This window comes from Molothrus aeneus, chromosome 1, assembly GCF_037042795.1.
Source record: "Molothrus aeneus isolate 106 chromosome 1, BPBGC_Maene_1.0, whole genome shotgun sequence".
NCBI classification, from domain to species: domain Eukaryota; kingdom Metazoa; phylum Chordata; class Aves; order Passeriformes; family Icteridae; genus Molothrus; species Molothrus aeneus.
In genome coordinates, this window is record NC_089646.1 from 134,519,953 (window position 1) to 134,533,986 (window position 14,034).

The 14,034-nt window shown below is 36.9% G+C and overlaps 1 protein-coding gene across 1 annotated transcript in view; it reads left to right on the forward strand.

The window, feature by feature from the left end:
* MMP16 (matrix metallopeptidase 16) overlaps positions 1–14,034 on the forward strand; it is a 164,945-nt gene that overhangs the window by 31,577 nt on the left and 119,334 nt on the right. The gene's annotated exons all lie outside the window — the stretch shown is intronic.

A 14,034-nucleotide genomic window follows, 5' to 3' on the forward strand; every position in this document is an offset into this window, starting at 1 on the left:
GTGATGTTATGCTTAGGTGGAACCCCTCCCCTTTTACCGTTAACTGACCCGTTACGCCCTGTTATAAATGACCCTGCCTAACCGTTAATAAATGCCAGTTACCGTCTGGAGCAGTGGCTGTAAAGTAGAAGTGCCCAGGCTAGAAGAGAAGTAGAGAACCAGCCACTTCCAGCTGTCCCGACACTCCTCCGGCGCGAAGCCAGGGGCGTGTGTCGACCGTGGGTCGGTAGGAAAGGGCAAGCAGCCGCAGATAGTAAAGGATCCAATGCCGTAGGAAAAGGAAAGAGGCGACTCTCTACTGGCTTGGGGAAAAAATGGGTTTAATAGGGAAAAGGCAAAGTAGGGAGGGAGACAGAAAGAAAGAGCCCCGAGCCCTCAAGGGACCCAGGTTTTAAAGGCAAGGGGTGGGGTAACAACAAACCAATCACGAACTGGGAGAAAGGGATACATTCAAGATGGATAGAAAGAAGGAACCTATAGAAACTAATCTAGGGTGGAGCCCCGGCCCCTCAGCCAATCACACGACACTCCAGCCAGAAGATTCTGGAAGAAAAGGCTGGGTGCCGGATGACAGACAGGGGACCAGGGGAGGGGCCTGGGGTATTGCATAATAGGTAGCCGGGGAAACAGGGGAGGGGTACCGGGATTGACATAGACCAGGGTTCGGGCTAAACCATTACCTGAAACATGGGAGGGGGAAACCGAACAAACCAAACGCAAACTACAACAACCGTCCACCACATTGGTGTGTGCGTGTGCTTGGCCCGTGTGGCAGAGGCGCTGGCACTGAACCGTCCTCGACCTGAGACGCCACGCCCCAAGCGGTGGCAACAGTGTCCCTGTCCATGAGAGGGAAATTGGGATTAGATTATCTTTAAATTGACTTCCAAACTGTAACATCCTATGATTCTATGATTTTCTCTTTGTTTAGAATTATGGGAAGTTATTTGGAGGTTGTGTAGACAATGCCTGCAGCTGTACGTAGAAAATTCCTCCTCCCTTCCCAAGTCAGGAGGTATGAACACAGCTGTTATAAACAAGCCTTTGTAGGGACAAACAACATTTCTGGAATCAATGTTAATTACCTTGATATCAAACAGAAAGTATAAATAAACCTTTCTTTGGGGTACCAGTAAATAGGAGAAAAGACTCCTGATTGCATCTTCCTTCACTGAACCTCACAAACAAATGTCAGCCATTGACAAAGATTAGTAGAAGCTTGATATCCAAGCCTGGTTGTTGAAAAAATCTGAATAATTAATTTCTTCTGGCACAGGTTTACTCAATTCTTTCTCTTTTATCTTTGTTACTCATTCCTTTTTTTTCTGTTCTTCCTACTCTTTAACCAAGAGTTTCTGTTCTACCTCCAGCTAGAGACCAGTGTTGTTGGTTCTTTCTTCATGATCTCATTCACATACAATAACAATGTCATGGAAAAACATTGGCTCATCCCTGCACAGCTTAGTATTCTGCCTCCCAGCTCAATCTCTGAATCTTTTTTATTTTTTTATCCTCCTCTGAAAGCAAACTGGAAGGAAACAGTCACAGATGGAAATAGGAATTATAGGGATGAATGCTTGAAAAAACCTCCAAGTAGGACAAAAAATGCCTAGAGAATTCTGTCCAAAATTAAAGATAATGCCAAAAAACTAAGCCATAAATTTACCTCTTTAATGTAATTACTTAGAAGTTCACCAAAAAGACCAAAAAGACCTCTGTTCATATTGAAAATGAGGGTGAAAGATCTGTATCAGTGGCTGGAATGGGAAAAGAATGGCCCTCCTGTTTCATTATAATCACATTTGTTGCCTGGGTGTGTTTCATTTGGCATGACTCAACAGATAATTAAACTAAGATGATGTTATTTAAAGATTTTATTTGATCCTTTTAGATACTAACTGAGTTAGCATTTGTTCTACTGAAAGAAGATGTGTTCCTTTTCCATTACTGATGATTAGTTCTGGAAGGACCTTACTGCATGAAGCGGATCCAGACACGAGTGACAGTTTTCAAGTTTTCTGTTTTCAAGAAGGAAGTAACTACTGACCCACCACATGTTTTAGTGATATTGGGCAGTCTGAAGCATGTATGTAATATATATGAAAACATCTTTCATCTCTTTATTCCCTTTTATGAAAATATCCAAAAAGCATTCTGGTACATGAATGGAAATTCAGGTGGGGTGTTAGGACTTGAATTGCAAGAGAGTTCTTCAGAAGTCCTGCTCAGAGTTGATCACTTACCTACAGATGTTTGGAGATCATGTAATTTTTGTTTGGGTGCTCAGGACCCATAACCCAGTTGGATTATTGGAACTTCGTGAATGATGAATCCTTAAACTTGGTAAACTCCTCAGCAGTCAATGTAATAGGAATGCAGTCAATGTAATGGTTTGAGGAAATTCAGAGGACCTCCATAAAATTAGAGGACCTGTTTTATTACCAATGCAGTTGTGTTTCTTTTGCTCTAAACAAACAATTCCAAGTAATCTCTTAGGTAGATAGTTATTACAGAGAAAAGAATTCTGATGTTCAGAATATTAATCAAAAGCAATTCTGAGTGTGAAAATTCTGTTATATTCTAAGATTATCTCTATCTGAGGCCAAAAGACAAAACATCTCTTACAGATGTAAGAGAACTCTGAAAGGATTTCCCCTGTTTAAACAGGATTAGATTACCTGGAGGTGCCTTTTATGTGTTAAGGGATATGATAAGAAAGTCAAGGCCTTTAAGGTTAAAATATTTAATGAAAAGCAGTATGAAATTTGTCTTTCTAGTTTTCTGTATAATCCATGTCTTACAATTCTGAAAAATAATTTCATGTATTTGATGAACACAGTTTGGTCAAGTGGTCTTCACACATGAGTGAAGAATGTTAAAGCAATAGTGTACTAAATTTGATATATTGTTATAAAACAAGACTATTGTAATTGATTAAACCTTGTTTTGTGAGAACATGACATCACTGTGGAAATTTTGAAACAAATCTCTAATGTGGTCCTGTCCTGGCCTAGCTTTGTCAGCAGAGCTTTCATTTTGGATGTAGACTGTATAAGGGAGATCTCACAAGATGTAACACTCTGAAGATTTTTTTATTGTGTTGTTGGGTTTATAACTTCAGTGGAGCACTCAGTGATTTAGCATAGGACAGGGCAAGGTAAGAGCCAGATGGACTATTTTTATTAGGGAAGAGCATATGTCAGAAAAACACTTGATAAACCAGAAAAATTGGTAGTGTATCTTTTCTTCTGCACTTATTTTCTCCTGTGATGAAGACTCATGAAATATTGGATGGGTTTATTTTTTCTATCTCTATTTCTTTGGGCAAATCCAGACTGGTGATTCAGAATTTGAAGCCTGATGCTGTGAATTGTGCTGGTGACATTACAACAGTCTACCTAACAGAATCATACCAAAGCATGATAGCACTTTCTTGATAACTGATGTTTGCATTGATTTTATTATATTTTTGTTGAATTTAATGATCTACTGGCATAAGTACTGGTAGGAACTGAAGGAGATCCAAGGGCCTCTGCTCAATTTTCTAGTTATGTTTATTTTTAAAAGCAATGTGGTCTTCTTAAAAAAAAAGGTATAAACTTGGGCTATAACTTTTAATATATTGACTTACAAGGTGCCTGACACGTGAAGTGATAACAGCCTATTTTCATCCCTTTCTGTCTATGTTCCATGAGGCTGTTTATGGTGCAATCACTTAATCGTTTGTTTTATAACTTAGAAAGGCTAAGAGCAGAAGGTGTTATTACATCAGATAAAGTGTTGCTATGTAGTGCAGATGCCATGCTAGTACAAGATGCACAGTCTATGGGGACATCCTCCCATATGGTCTGTGGTAAGCTAAACTCTTGGCTGATGCTGATGCCCACTATATTTTGTGTTTTTCTGAATGTAAATGCCGATTTTTAAAACTTGAGTAAGCATTTATTTAAAATGTGTCTTCTGGATGGCTGATTGAGTGTTGATTTTGGCAAGCTCTCTAACATATTCAGTTTTTTTTTCTTCTATGTCCACTGAAATTTAAAATGCATATGAAACCTATTAGGATAAAATAGGATTGTCTTTTTACAAATGGTATGTTTTTATTCCACTCTCTGTTTGTGTATTGAGCTTTTATATTCAAAGTGTTGCAGCATATTTTATTTCTATGCCTGAATCTTGAAATGCTTGTACTAGCTCCATATAAGTGATGGCAGCTGCAAAATTTTATTTAATCCTGGAGGATAGCACTTTGACTGTTTGAATCTTCCAGAATTATCGATGTATGTTTATTTCAGATTGTTCAGAATATGATTACTAGTCAGGTTTTCTATAAGTAGGAACCAAAAATAGTCTGCTTTACCATATTCTTGGGATTGCTATGTTTGCTTTTTTATGTTATGTTTTGTTTTATTTTCCAACCTTAATATCTAACCAGGAGGATATTGCAAGGAGCTACCTGTGACTGGTTGAAAAGGGTATAAATGCCTACAAAATGAAACGTGCTGTTAGGAACCAGTTTTTGATATTTTTATTGATTTTATAATTTCAAATAGAAACATGCTGATATTTCAAAGAAGGAAAATGTAAGCAATTCTTAAATTGCAGTTTTCATCAGGTTGTTTTGTTTTTATCTATTTTTTGTATTTCCAGATAGTATCACATAGTTCTATCTATGTGACTGATGAGGTTTGAGAAGTGTCTTGAATGTTTTTTTGTCTAAGGGAAAAGATACTTTTTGGGGGAGAATCCCCATGGCCCTACCTACCTTTGGTGAAACATACTGCATCAGTTGAAGTTAACTAATGTATTTTCCTGTAAGACAGTGAAGGCAGAGTTAAAAGTTCAAAGAAAAAGTGATTTTGCTTTCTCATCCTGAGATTTTAAAAACCTTTATTATTTAAATAGACAAAGCTGTTTTTTTCACTGTGATATCTAGAAATTACTGACTAAGGTGAACATGTTCTAAAATATTTAAAAAGCTCACTATGGCTTCCTGTTTGTTTTGTTGGGTTTTTTTCTTTTCCTTTTTCCCTTTTTCTGTTCTCCACTTTCTACCATTATCTGTTTGCCTTACTCCCTTTTCCACAGAACTTGACCTAACATTCTACTGCCAGAATGCTTTTATAACAGCCCTGTGTCCCCAAACCTTCTGCTTCTTCTTTCCCTTTCCTTCCTGAACGTTACCTCCTAATCTTTATTACTCCTTTCATTGTATTTCCATTTGTCATTGTCCATGTCCCTCCCTAGACACTGTCACATTAGCTACCTTATTCTGTTCTCCATTTGCAATACCCTGTCCCAGCTGATGAAGTTTTGATAACATCTCAAATGCGACTATGGGATGAAGCAACTGCAGAACATACCCTGTGTGACTGCAGGCACAGCAGGTGAAGCGGATATCAAAGCATAGCAGAGAAATGTTTAAGAAAAGTAAGCACTCCACAGGTAGATCTGGCAAAAGCTATTTCAATAATACATTGGCATACCAATATATGCTTAAAAATTTAGAACAGACAAATTTCTGCAAAAGAGTGCATGGGGAAGGGGTGAAGAGAAAGCTTTTGTGTTAAGCTCATCCATATACACTGGAGAGAAACATGCAGTAGTGCTCATTTTCTTGTTCTGTAACAGCAGTAGACAACCTGCACTGCTTATCCCAGAGCTCATCAGCTAAAGGCAGCTGTACCCAAACCTCTGACCTAAACTTATCTTGTCTGGGCTAAACTGTGGCTGATGAGCTACTGAAAAGTTTAATCCCACAGTACCAGCTAACTAAAGCTATTATTCTATGACTTACTATTGGAAAACTTTTCTGTCTGTAAGTGACTTCTGAGTCAAATACATGTAATTCAGAGACGGACTACAGTTCCATAAATATGATGCACTTCTTGCCTACTACAAAGTGAAACACCTTGGACCAGCTCCAGTTTTCTACTGAAACAAAATACATGGAAGATTTTATTATAATTTTTAATATGCTAGGCTCTTTAGACGAAGTATTTTTTTAAAATAATATTGTTACACAGGGGCACGTACACAAGAATTTTTGTTGTGAATAATACCTATGTAAAAATGGGAATTTTTTTTCAGTGTAATAATAACAGAACTCAGCAACTGTCCTCAAGGTCACTCTGTCTTCCTTTTCCAAATGCCTTTGAAGATCTATATCTGCAAGTGACTAGAGTTATGTATTTGTAAGGAAGCTTGTAATTGGCTCCATATATCATTCATTTCCAACATATTATGCATGCAGTATTATTTGTCTGGTTATTTTTTTCTTTGAGACAGAAATAATTCTTAAATACTAATTATTCCTTACTTTTTTTTTCTTCTCTCTCTTAATAGAAGTCAGTCTTCAGGGCATGAACACAGCAGTGTTTGTTACTATATTAGCAGTACAAGAACCAGCCCCAGCCTTTTATTCATGTCCTCAAAGATAATGTAATCAGACTACTTTGATTGCAGTGTAGCCAGAAGACAAACAGATATTAGTCTGTCATGATATATTATTAAGTAATAGCATGTCAGACATCAAATCAGGCTCAGCTACTGAGTGTTATCTTCTGCTGGGTTTTAGTTTTCAAATCCCCCACACCTAGGATGGGTCACTGCAATTGTAGTGTGATATTAGGATTCCTAAAATCACTATTTCTGTGGAGTACACATTGATTTTGCTTCTTTTCTTATAATGTTGATACATTTGAAAAGCAATCACTATTCTTAGAGTTATGCAACTATCAGTCAAATGGTGGTAGCATGCAGACAGAGATATTTGGAAATGTCAAGACACTGTGCAAATTGATGTTACTCTTGTTAAACAAATGCAGACATGCAAATTTCACTTCTGATCAAGGCACAAGGAGAAAATTCAATGTTTTCCAAATATAAACCAATGTAAATTTGTATCTCTGTCTTCTCTTACTTAATTTCTTACTTAGTTTCTAGTGGGTTATTGCAGTTAGTGCACTGAAAAATGTGAACATGCATTGATAGTTTTCTTATCCGAAAGGGACAGAAGAGCACTGCTAAAGACAAAATATTTTTCCTTTAAATTCTTGGCTTATATTTGAAATTGTTTACTCCATATCTGAATGTATAGATTTCTGAGAATATGGAGTTCAAAACACATATGTTTTATGCACTTTATACATTGAAATATCCATTTTATTTAATAATAGACAGCTATTCTTATAAAAATATAAATGAGAATAATTTGCATGGTTAAGAATCAGCACTTATACAATAAAGGGAAGCAAATTATGTTTGATGGGTAATGGGTTTGGTAATAATGACCTCTAGACTAGTCTTTGAAAGGGTTTTATGTGATGTGTGCTCAGATACTAGAACCATACTAATATAATGCATAAGGTATCATTTTCTGAGAATTTTGCTATACTTTGAGTAGTTGTTTGAAATATCATTTGCAGAAGAGAAATGAGACCCTAAAATAAATGCTGCAGATTAAAAGAGTGGTACAGGGCTCTCAGATCTCAAAGAATTTGCAAATTCAGATGATAAGTATCACTTGCAACATAACTGATATATGGACAGCTGTATGGGAAATTAAGACAGTTTTTAGCCTTTGTTCTAATGCAAACACCACCTTCTCCCCCTTCCTTTGAAACTAAAAGGCTTTGTACTTTTCTGTGGGATTCACTAAATAGTTCTATAGGCAGATATATATATAGCCTTTATGGAATGATCTTCAAATGTTGATACGACAGAGAGTGGGTTCACATAATCACACGTTTTGATTCCTTTATGAGCTTAACCCTTTAGTTTTGTAGGTTGCATAAATATACTTAGCAAAACATGGCACTATTTTACAGAAGCATTCCCACAGTTCCATCAGGAAGCTTTAGTAGGAAGAGAGTGCACATTCAGCAAATTTCCATTTGAAGATATTATGTGCTTGGTATCTCGTGATGAAAGCCACTGTGTTGCAAATGGTTTGTTTTTTCCTCTCTTGGAGGGGCTGATATTTATACTAATAATATAAGATTTTTTTTTCTTAGCTCTTAAGGAAAGGAAATACTTTTCTCCTCTGCAGAGCAACCATATTTGCGGAACAGGTTTACATTGCATATACATACTACAAAGCATTCATTTATTTGTCTTTGATACACTTTATCCACTCTTTTTTCTACCACTTACTTTTTACCCAGCGTGCTGTGAAACAGTGAACCATTGCAGATGCTTTTGAGTAGTTCTTGCTCTTATTATACCCTTTTTTCATTTTTTTTTTCTTTTTTACATTTTACATAGTCAAATACAAAGAACTCTTTAGAAATTGAATCAAAAGGACAGAGGTATTTGCTTTCTGGAGTTTTGGAGTCTGGAAAAGAATTTTATGTTCCTTAAAAGTTACTAAAACTGAATTAATATGTCTCAAAATGCTCTGTAAACATAAATGGGTTTAATTATTCCTTTGTGGCATTCCTATGAAAAAATACTGTGAACATTTTTGCACTGAACTTTCAACTTTTTATGCACCTGTGTGCTTAAGAGTTATGAAAAAAAGGAGATATTTACACTTTTGATAATTCTATTCTCAATGCATATATCTGATATTATTCTCTATCTTTAAATAGCTAAAATGAGAAGTGTAACTGCTCTGAGGTCATTTTTTGATGTTTGAATGGAGAAGGAGCATAGTCAAATAATCAGGAAACTTTTGGGTTGCTTTTCTGTATTGTACTGAATTTCAAAACTCAGTCAGTTTTGGACCAAGTTACAGAATCATAGAATTATAGAACATTTTGGTTTGAAAGATTTTTAAAGTTCATCTAGCTCAGTGATCCATTCTAGGTCACTCAGGTAAAATGCCACTACATGAGTGGGACAAAGTCTTGCCTAAGACTAATTGTATTCACCCCTCAGTGAGATGCAGGAGTGAAAGCATTTCTTTCCCTCCAGTATTACAAGGTCCTTCTGCAAGCAAATCTTTAATCTTCCCAGTGCCCTGTATTAGCCTTAGAGCACGACTGCTTCTGCAGTCTGTGTGCTGGTACTAACCTTCAACTTTTCCACAGGAAATTCTCAGCTTTTCCAATAGACCTGTTGGCTTAGATAACATCAATTGCATTCTTAGTATTCTGACAGTATGCATTCTGACAGCCTAATGGAACATCTACAGTACACAATTCTGGGCAATATTATTAAGATACAGTTAATGAAGATAATATTTAGAGAATGAGGTGAACTGTTTAGCTTGGGAGGAATACTCAGGCAAAATCACTTTATAACATGTTCATAATTGAGCACCACTCCTGATTATACCTATATGAGTTTTAATGGGCATGGTATGCTGTATAGTCTGAAGCTTATATTCTAATTAAAACTTCTGAAAAGGTCTGACAGTAGGAATTGCGACTATTTCTTAACCTAGTCATCTTCTTGATCTATTTGAAAACACTTTACTGCTGAAGAATGATTTTAGGAAAGTCAGCCAGGGCTTATTACTTACATGACTGATGTTTTAGTTGTTGACCTTGAACACTATGGCTCAGTGCTCCACGTTTAATTACACAGCCAAGTGCTGCAAAATGCAGGTGTTTGATTAGGCAATCTAGAATTTAACTTCTGACTGCCTAAATTACTATGAATGGTAGAGGTTCTTTTTTGTGCAGTCAGAATGATTAGCTGCCAAAATGTAATTCTTTATTAACAGAGATGGTAGTTTACCTCTAAATATTACAAATAAGATGTTGATTTATGGTGAAGAGGTAAGGGGGTTTTATTGTGCTTGTGTAGTTTTTGAAAATATGAAAAAGTAATTAAACCACTAATACAAGCAGACATTAAAAAATAAAGTTGGGATGTAGTAATTTGTATCGTCATATAACTTGGATTTACTCAGCAGGTGAAGGTGGCTGTAGCCTTCCTCTTTAGTTCTGCTACACAGTCTAAGTGATGCACTTGCTTGACTGTATTGCCTCTCCATATTTTCTGCCTGTCTCCCATCTGCCAACCTCTCCCAGACTGTGGCAGCATCCATCCTGGTACCACTGTCCTGCATGCTCTTCCATTGGCCCAGCCCTTACCGCTAATGCTCTGTCTGTAGCAAGAGCAAATGACAAATTGTTACTGAATTTTATGCCCAAAAATATGTATCTAGTTTTCCATGTTGCTTAAGTCACATCATTTTTAATTGAAATACAACTGTCCTTTATTCAAGGTAAGTTTCTAGAAATTGAAAGTGGCCAGTCCCTCCAGAACTCGGTGCTTCATCGTGATTACAGAGGAGCATTCTCAAATACTCACATTAATCTTTGGAGCTGCTACTTGTGCTGCCTGTCTGGTGTTGCTTGCCTTCAAACGGTGTGTAAAGACATTTATTTTTCAAAGGTGCATCTGGTATCTGCCAGGAATTTGGAGAATTTGGAATGGGTTGCAGATATATTCTAATATGTGTATCAGATTTTTTAATATTATCAATCAAAAATTATTTTCAGTTAAAATAATTATTAATTGGCTGCATTCACTGATAAGGGCAGTACTTCAGCAAAACGATTCTAGCCATAGTTGTCCCTTGGCTGTGTGCAAGCTGGATCAAGATTACTGGGGAAAATGTGAGAGAAACAAGCTTTCTGGATCCCATACTGACAGCTTGAGAGGGGCTGGAGGTGGGAGTGGTGTGCTTTGTTATAATCTTGTTACTAGTAAACTGATAAATGCCACTAAAATACAGTAAACACTGAAATATGAGGTGCTGTTTTTGCAGCACCATTCCTTGGGATTTACTGACCCCTTAAAATTGGCTGTGCTCATTGGTTTGAGAAGTGTATTTTGTTGTTCTACATTCTATAACCAGATGATGGCTAAGGTGCTGCCTGGGCTTGCAGTTCTTTGGGGGTGTTTTTTCCATGTGTGTGTCTGTCTTTCATCCTTATTTTGAATATGATTTTTGCTAAGACTGTGAGAGTTAACTTTTCTACAAGTGAACTATTGCTTGGTTTGGGAAGATGTGTGAGAGAAAAGCAGTACTATTGACATTGATTCCCTTTGGGAAAAGCGTGAATGTTCTTTAGTCAGGGCCATTCTCTCTGAGCAGCTCTCTGGCCAGAAATCCAGTAGCAAATGACAGGAGCATTAGAGTAAAAAGAACTGAAACAGCAGAAGAAAGGACATTTTAAAAGGAGCATGCTGTCTGAACAAAGAAGGTTGCTTTTGCCCAGAAATGTCATAGGAAAGGGGAAAGTGAAGTAGTGTCTGGATAAGCATAAAGTTCATTAGAAGTTTCAGAAGTAAAATTATATTCAGGAACCTATTGTTACCTTAAGGAACTTACTTCTCACTCAAGACTCACTTTTTTTTCCCACATTTTCACATTTTTCTTCTTTTTCAGAATAGCATTTTTGTGTATTCTAGAAATTCCACTGCTGAGGCTGAATTCTTTCTGTCTGTTACCAACTTGTTGTTTCAAAAATTAATGATAAGCCAGCATCTCTGATATAGCTGTGTTTTCTAGGAGAAATATATTCAATTATCTGTGGTACTTAGGAGGCTTGAAAGGCTGTTTCAGAGTTGAGGCAGCTGAATCTGAAGATCCTGCTCACCTGGAATAGTGTCAGATTAGAATTTGCATTGTGAGAGCCAAACCTAACCATGTTTTTCACCCACTGCTTAAACAGAGGGAACTTTATAGTGTGTCAAGGTCTGTGCATTCTATCACACAGACTAGCTTTCAGTGAGAGCAGCAGAGCTGAACCAAGCTGTGATAGAGGGCTTGGTTTTAACATTATCAAGGATGAACCCATTGAAAATATCTAGTTGTTGGATAAACACTGAAAGGGAGAAAAAACCCAAAAACTATATCATGGATTTTAGTAAGTTGAACGGGGAATAGATTATAGGCTTGTCATTTTACTCTTTGCATAGTTGAAGAAACAGAAAGCAACAGGGTTTAGGACCACAGTGATTGTCAGAGGGGATGGAGCACCTCTCCTATGAAGACAAGCTGAGAGAGTTGGGGTTTTCCACTGTAGAGAAGACAAAGCTTTGAGAAGATCTCATTTTGGTCTTCCAGTACCTTAAGGATTTTTTTAAAAAAAGGGAGAGGGACTTCTGATACGAGCAGGTAGTGCCAGGACAAGGGGCAGTGATTTTAAAATGGAAGACAGCAGGATTAGATTAGATGTTAGGAAGAAGTTCTTTGTTCCAACACTGGAACAGGTTGCTCAGGGAAGCTGTGGATGTCCCATCCCTTGCCGTGTTCAAGGCCATGTTGGATGGAGTTTGAGCAACTTGGCCTACTGGTAGTTGTCCCTGCCCCTGGCAGGGGGGTTGGAACGAGATGGTCTTTAAGGTCCCTTCCAAACCTAAGCATTCTAGAATTCTGTGTTTCTATGATTATAACCAATCCACTGAACTCACAAGAAATTAAAAAATTTTGGTTGCACTTAAAAAGGAAAAATTAATAAAAGTTGGGTACTGATATTATTTACAGGAATGCATTAAGTTGCAATAGACTATCACATCTCTTTAGTGTATGAGTAGATAGTAAAGAAGAATTCCAAATTTTCATAATGAAAAACTGGATGTATGGATAAAGGGATCTGTTTCTTCTCAGTAGAATATATAATGCTGGCTATTGTAGCATTGTTTTGCATATAGTTTGCATATGGAACATGGTTCACTTAAGAATTAATCATATAGAGCTTGGAAGTGAAGTTTAGACCTCTTAAAAGAAACAAACTAGAAAAAAAATAATGTTCATAATGTTTTGTGTCTGGTAGAATTATGGCCTTCACTGATTTGCAGTAGTAAATCTGTAATGAAACAAACCATTGCACTAATGGGAAAGGTAGGGGTGTGGACTTCAGCCAGACATGGCATTTTCTCATTTGCTTTTTGTTCCCTACTTTTGCCTTTCTCCTGTCACATAAGAAGGAGTTTTTTTCAGTGTCTGCAATTAGACGCTTCATACTGTCAAGTGTTCCTACCCAGTTACAGAAAAGAAATTAATTGTGCTACAGGAGTTAACTAGTGCTTCTCATTCTGCCATGCATCAGTTATATTTGAAGCAAATTGGAGTGGTCTGCCTGCTTTGCAAAAGAGATGATAGTATGCAGTAGCTGTTTCTTGGGTTTAGCATTTGTCCCAGATAGGAGCAGTATCTCTAACATCACTGCTCAAGCAAATGAGTTTAAGTTTGGAAAAAGATGAATAGGCTGCAGAATTACTTTGCTCTTTCACAGGGGTAGAGGGATGCTCCAGATGCATCTTTGTGCATTAGATCTACTTAAAAGGAGTGCTAATAAATCAATTCTCACTCTTAGTGTAGGTGCTTTACACTGCAAAAGAGGAGAGAAAAACAGTGTTAGCACTAAGAAACAGTGATTGTAGGAAGACAAATTGGTGTGGGAATTGTGGGCCTGCAGTGTACATGCAGCTACTTTAAACAGTTTATTCAGAAAGTAAGATTATTTCTTACTCAATCTCCTAAACACAGGTTAATGTTGTGCAGGTTAATATGGGTACATTATTTTTTTTCTTCTGTAACAGGAAATTACAATTTCTGACCTTGCAAGTACTTAAGGCAATGAGCAGGGTATACTGGAGTACTTTTAAGTAAGATAAGAAAAGATTTTATAAGGTTTATTTTAAGGCTTTGAATTTCTGTAGGTCATACATATCCATGTTTTATGCTAACCATGAGCAATGAAAATTCACCCACGGTTGTAATTAAGCAAAGTCAGGATTCAAAACATGATGTTGCTATAGTAGACCTAACTGACGATGGCTGAAAGATAGACACTTGCTTTTTCAATTAAGAAGATAAAGTCTTCCCTTGCCTAAACTACACTTTTAATGTAGTTAGTTACATAGCCACTATATTTCACTATTTGTTTTGAAGTAGAGAGGAAATTTAGTGCCAAAGTGGCACAGCAGAGCAATGGAGCCAGAAGAGCTGGATTCTCTACTTTGGCCCTAGGCCATCACTGAAAAAAGGAAGACATACTGCTTAGTTAAGATGACCATAAATAAAATTTCTGGGCTTTTTTACAATTTTATTTTTATTATAAAACAGTT